Below are 6,304 nucleotides of genomic sequence, written 5' to 3'. Positions count from 1 at the left end.
GGTCTTATGACAAATACAGATTTTATTTATTTATTTATTGAGATGCTTAGCTTCTCTTTCCAGCTCAGGCTTTCACGTCTGGCTGAAGTAAGCATTGTCCAGGGACGTGGCCCACGGAAAGCATCTGGAGAAGGGAGACTGAGCCTTCAAACACATGAAGCAAACTCCTGGACCACTGGTGTTTGGCTGGGTAATGAACTGGCTTATAGCTGTGGGTGAGGACATGGGTTTAGGACACCTGAGCTGCTTTCAGCTGGCTGGTTCACAGGATTGGTGTGGTTGAAGAAACGCCAGCATGCACTTTAGTGTCACCTTGCAGCCCAAGCAGATAGCCCCAGTCCCCTGGGACTTGTTCATCCATCACCATCATCTGCTGAATGGCAATTTGGGGAAGTTGTGGCCGATGCCATCAGGGAACTGAGCCCAGCAGCACAGCCCCGAGCATCTATTCAGATGCCTCTTGTCTTTGCGGGGGGCTGTGTAATTATAGGAGTTCCATGGGACCTCAGGCTGTTTGGAGATGAATCACTAGCATGAACTCTGAAAGAGGGCACGCTGATCCCACTGAGTTCACTGCTGGCTGCGCAGTCTGTGGGTTAGGCTTTCGGTCTTATCATGCAGCCAAACCCCAACTCTCTTGAAGTTAGCCCTATAAAACTCCAGATAATTCCAGTGAAAGCAGGAGTTTCCCCACCGACTTTAAGTGGTATTTATTTGTGTGACAGTGGGGTTAGGGATTTAGAAGCGTCACAAGTCCAGTTGCCAAAGTCCTTGAAAAATAAGAATAATGGGAGGGTTGCATCACCTTTCAGCAAGGATTTTGGATGTTTCTAATAGCCTCGGGATGGTTGCAGTCTCTGCAGGAGCTGTACGGGTGGGAGCATGCTACATTGCTATTGCTTTATCCTCTCAAAACTTTAGCCCTAGACGCTGTGGGGTTATCAGGGTTATTTCAGGATTATCCTTTGCTTCCTCCAGCTAGATCTTTTCCCTTTTTGCACAGCAACCTTGCTCTAAAATGTTTTCTCTTCTCAGGTGCCAGCTTAGTTTCTTCTCATGGGCACCTTGTTTTAGCACACCTCCTATCTGCTGCATGCCCTGCTCTGCTCCTGCAAAGAAGCGGGTGCTCTCCAGGTCTCTCCGTGCCCTGAATTCTCTTGATTTTTCTCTCAGCTGACTTCTCTGTACCAGCAAGGTGTGCACATGTTTTTTTTAACCACCTGACTATTCCTAAGTGCCCTGAAGTGCTACGTTCTTTGATGGGAAATCAAAATAGCTGGGTGCCATTCACCTCACCTCCAGCTGAGCTGCTGGGAAGCCTTGGGCATGCAATTGCACTTCTCGATGCAGTCATCTGACTTCTCTTTGCCTCCTAACACCCCTCCATCTGTACTGTCCTGGACGGCTATGAGGAGGGCAGAGGTTTGCATGCACGTATTTCTTGAGAGCTGTCGAGCTCCCACCCTTACCTGCAACATTTCCTTCGGTGGCATGATTGCACGCGTGGCGGGCAACTCCCACAGGTTCAAAGCTGCGCAAAAAAAAAAGCGTGCATCTCTTCTTTTTTTTTTTTTTATGGTTTTTATGTTTTGCTGCGTGTGAAGCGTGGGTAGGTATTTCTGTGGTTCCCAGAGGAGGGAGGGTGAGGAGGGGGTGACGGGGGAAATGGGTGGTAAGGACCGGGGCTGTGTGGTCATGCAGGTGTTTCGGCAGCGCATGGGGGGAAGTCGAGCGAGTGGTCAAGTCAGGTGCGTGCGACTGTATATGGCAAATATATCGATTTATACGTGGTGCTCTTCAGTGGAAAAACTCTTCTTCGCATTTTAGGTCTGTCCTTCTGGTCATTTTGCCCGCTGGTTTTGAAGCTAGACTGAAAATCTGTATGGCTTTTAAAACCGCCGTCCAAGTTTCGTGCTCAGAGCAGAGTGTCACGCAGTTTCGTGCTTGCTCTGGTTTTCTTTGCCTCAAACTCAGGGTAAAACAAAGGGCATCCTTCAGGTGGCAGCTGTCATTTTGTATTAATAGTAGCTAGTTTTATCTACAAACAGAGAAAGACCATCAAATTTTGGGACAAAGGTGGGTTACTTACGGACTTGACTAGCGACTGTTGGACGCATCCAGTTATTCTGTGTGATTATCTAATTGATTTATTTTGGAAGAACCAGCTGTTTAGAAACTGAGTACTCAGCCCTTTCTGGAAATCAGTGCTTTGCAAAGGGTCTGAAGCTAGACATCCACAAATGAAAGCCTCAGAAGTCACCAGTCACTTCGTGGGAAGCGTTTTCTTTCAGCACAGATTCCTGCCTTGCCTCCCCCATGCCCCACCCCAGTACCCAAAGCAGCAAAACGCAGTCCAAATTTCCAGAGAACCACTGGTCTCTTCTCTTCTGTTGTAGGGATGCCTGTGGTAAAACCCCAAGTGCTTTAGAAAATGTGAAAAGTAAACAGTAGAGGAAGTAAGTTCACTGACTGGACTTAGTGGGAGCTTCTGACTAAGAATATGAATCTCTTACTAAGAAAGAAACTGTTTTGAAGTTTGAAAAGATGTATTTTGGTTACAATGCATTATTTAGATGATTGATACTGATAATGTTGCGTGCTCTCAAACACAACACGTGACCCCTATTTCTAAAGCTGCATTTATCTGTTACAGAAACACAGGAGCGGTGAGTTGGGAAAATAAGACCTGAAATTCAATTCGTATTTAAAATAAATAACAACCCTACCAGCGTGGCCTTTGTAGGGCTTTCCTTCTGAGTGATGAATCCTCTTCACTTTCTCATCCCCCGTATTTCACGTTCTTGTACTTTATTATGAACTCCTGTCTTACATGCCTAGGTGTTTGGGGCCAGATTCTCTCTGGACTTTACTGAGCATCGTGTGGGAACTCAGTTCCTTTAGTGGGCTCTCCAGAACCTCCTGTCACGTGCAGTGGGACTCCAGCAGGGCGCTGAAGACCCACATCTGGAAACTGAGCAGGTGCTTGGGTTGTTACTGAAACCTCGAGCGCACTAACTGCAGGTTTTGTGGTATAGAATTAAAATGTTACGTGAGGTAATGTGGGCTGCTTCTGGTTTCCTAGGGCTACCTGTGTGTGTGACATTAGGTAGCATAGTAATTACTTTCGAGTCCATTTTAATGCATTGTCAGTGCGTATTTCCACTGGGCAGGAATTTAGGGAGTTCTTCCCTTGTTCCTGTTCATCATCCAATCTCAGTTTCTCTGACTGCATGCAAAATGCTGGTGTATTTGGTAACCAGTCTGTGTGGGTGTGTTTCCCATTGTAGGAGCGTCTTCAAGCCATTTGCTTTAACTTCTTCCTGTTCTTCCTTTGCCAGGCTTTTACCTCAAATAATGTTCCTTAACTGGGAGCCTTTTAAACATGAGAAGAACCAAAATTGTTTTTCAGTTAGAAATTTTGGAGCACGCAATGATTTGTGTTCACTGCTTGCAGATCTGCTCACGAGTCTCTACTGACTCATGAATGTAAGTGATTATACAAGAACAGCAAATTGATATTCCAGCAGTATATAACTGCTAAAAGTGCACATAAGTGTCCCCACTCGTGAGCTGGCATCCACTTATAATATATGCTTTACTAGCACCTGTAAAAGAAACCTTATTTTCTCCTATTTCTTTTATTTCTCTATTTTCTCTTACTGTTCCTGTGCAGCAATCAACAGATTTTACTGGATGTAGCATGGCAGTGTCTTTGTGCAGCTGTCCACATTGGTACATCTGGTGCTGAGATGAAGGCTGCGTAAATTCCTTGCTCAGTTAAGTAAGCATCGATTCTGGGTATAGTTTTCCTTTGTGTTGAGATGAAACACTTTATTTCTGGAAAATGTTGATTCGTTGAAGCCAAAACGGAGACCAAGAGATGCATCTGACCGGGTCTGACTTACGTCAAGAAGCAGAGGCACTTGACCTTCAATTGTGTACACCTCAGGAAAGAGCACTAACCTCTAGATTGTTTTTTTTATTATTATTTATAGTTGTTTTCATGAAAACCTCAGAGGTCTCGATTTCATTCCAAATCGAGAACAAAAATATCTCTGAAATCATGAAAAGCTCTGTGAGATGGGCAGATACACGTTCCCACCCAGAGCTGCGGACAGCTTTCTAGTTAGTAATACCGTGCTACATTTCCATGACAATGAAAGGAGAAGTTAGATTGAAAACAAACAAACAAACAAACCCCACGTTTCATAGCTGGAATCATCTCCGATTTATTAAAAAGAAGTCCAGATTGCTTACCAAGATCCGTAGTAGGTGTCATGTCAGAATCGCACCTCTTCCATGTCACACAGCAAAGCACTCTGGAGTCAACAAGCTCTTTAACAAGGATAAAATAGGCAGGCTGTTACCTTACTCAAAACTACCAGGTTAATTACTTGAAATCACGATAATTGTGGTACCATCCTAAGCAGTATTAGTGCTATCAAACAAATAATGAATATTAACATGAAGTAGTCAAAATTCCAGAAGTTTGTTCAACTTACTTCTGTTGTCTTTCGCTTATAAGAACTAACTGAAAGTAAGGTTTACGTTCTAAAACAGATCTGCAGTTCGCAAAAATAAAATCAGCACCTTCATAGGGTATGGTCTTTTGGATGAAAGCCTAAAATAATCCTGAGAGTTTTGCTTTGTTGAAATAATTACCTCCTTTGTAGGTTTTTTCCCTCGTGTGAAACATTCACTGTGGCATTGCATGTGATTCTCTTCAAGCCTTGAAATATTTAGCAAATTTGTTGCTTTATTATTATTATTATTATTTTTTCCAGGGGCTAGTGTGAAAGGTTAGGTAGTGGAAGGAGATCCTGGTAGATTTTCTAGGTCCAACTTGGTCTGGTATTTTGAAGCAAAACCAAATGAAAGCAGCAGCACTAACTTAAAATAAGTGAAATTCCTGTAGATTTATTCTATTCCAAAGAGATTGTTCTGCTTTGGATGGGATTGAGGCTGAGGGAAATAATAAGTGAGTCTGACTCACTAAGAAAATGCTCTTTAAAACAAGATGTGATATTTTTTTTCAGTAATAGAGATCTCAGGTTATTTGGAACGTAAATCAGAGATTTCTTTTCTTTTTCAACTAAAAAATAAGCCACTTGTTAGATACTAATAAAAGTAGACAGAGGGTAAAGGGTTGGCGAGAGGAGACAATTGAGACAGTCGTTTTTGAAAGTCACTGCAAACAAGACTGAAATTTGAACTGCAGCACTCTGATTTCCAGACACAGGAAGGTCTGAAAACGCAGTCGTCGTTCTGCGTGCCATCTGTAAGCCTGAAGCAGGCGGGTGGCAGTTAGGTGTGGGGAGTAAAGTTTCTCACGTGGAGGAAGAAAAACAAAACCTTTTAGAAGAGGTAGTGGGGGAGAAAAAAAAAAAAAAGCATGCAGTGAAGGGAGGGGAGCGTGAAAAGCTGGTGTGTGGCTCAGGTACTCCCTTGCGACCCAGGCACACATCGCAGCATCTCTTTGATGATCCCCTCATCTCATCCCAGCCACCTGTGGATGGCTAGAAGATGCTTTTGCCTGCACTTACCCTAGCAGGGTGGGGGTCTATGCCTTGGTTGATGGGCTTGTGCTGCCATAGGGTGAGGTTTGCTTTCGTGTCTCTGCCTTCATTAAGCAGCTCTGCTGCAAGTCTCAAGAAAAAATGCAAATACCAGAATTTATTCATAACACTCAAAATAGTTATCCCTACTACAGATGTTTAGAGAATACAGAGGAAAGGCAAGGCAAGGGAAAAGCTGTAATGAATGCAGTTGTGCTGCAGTTGCATCAGAAACGTACCTCCTCCATCACCCAGTTTGCACATTTTTTTCCCTTGCGACCAGACAGTGCTCAGGGCTTTGCCCGTCTCTCTCTGGTTTTGATGAATTGTGTTGGCTGCTGTGGTATAGCTGTCTTCTCTTTGAAGCCTTGCAGCCCGTCTGCACGGGTGCCACCGTTCACCCTGCAAGTTCTTCTGTCTTCTTCCTAGGTCAGAGACGATTGCTCTTTTTATTAATCGCCCTCTTTAATTAGAATAAAAGTTATTTTCCACACATTTACAAAACATCTGTGTTACTCTAGGAACAATCTTCTGTGCCTCATTACCTAGAAAACAACTCAGCTTCAATGAAATGGAAAAGTCTCTTCTCTAACACTCAAAAGGATCTCAGGACTATGGATGCAGACCCTTGTTCGTGAAGGAGCTGTGCCTGAGCTGCTCGGGTCAGTGATGGCACTGGTCTGTTGGCCAGCTCATTCCTGCCCTGGCAAAGCTCATTCCCATCCCTACAAGAAGGGAATGATCACAGA

The sequence above is a fragment of the Anas platyrhynchos genome, chromosome 1, assembly GCF_047663525.1.
Source record: "Anas platyrhynchos isolate ZD024472 breed Pekin duck chromosome 1, IASCAAS_PekinDuck_T2T, whole genome shotgun sequence".
Classification (NCBI taxonomy): Eukaryota; Metazoa; Chordata; class Aves; order Anseriformes; family Anatidae; genus Anas; species Anas platyrhynchos.
Note: the sequence above shows the minus strand (reverse complement) of the source record.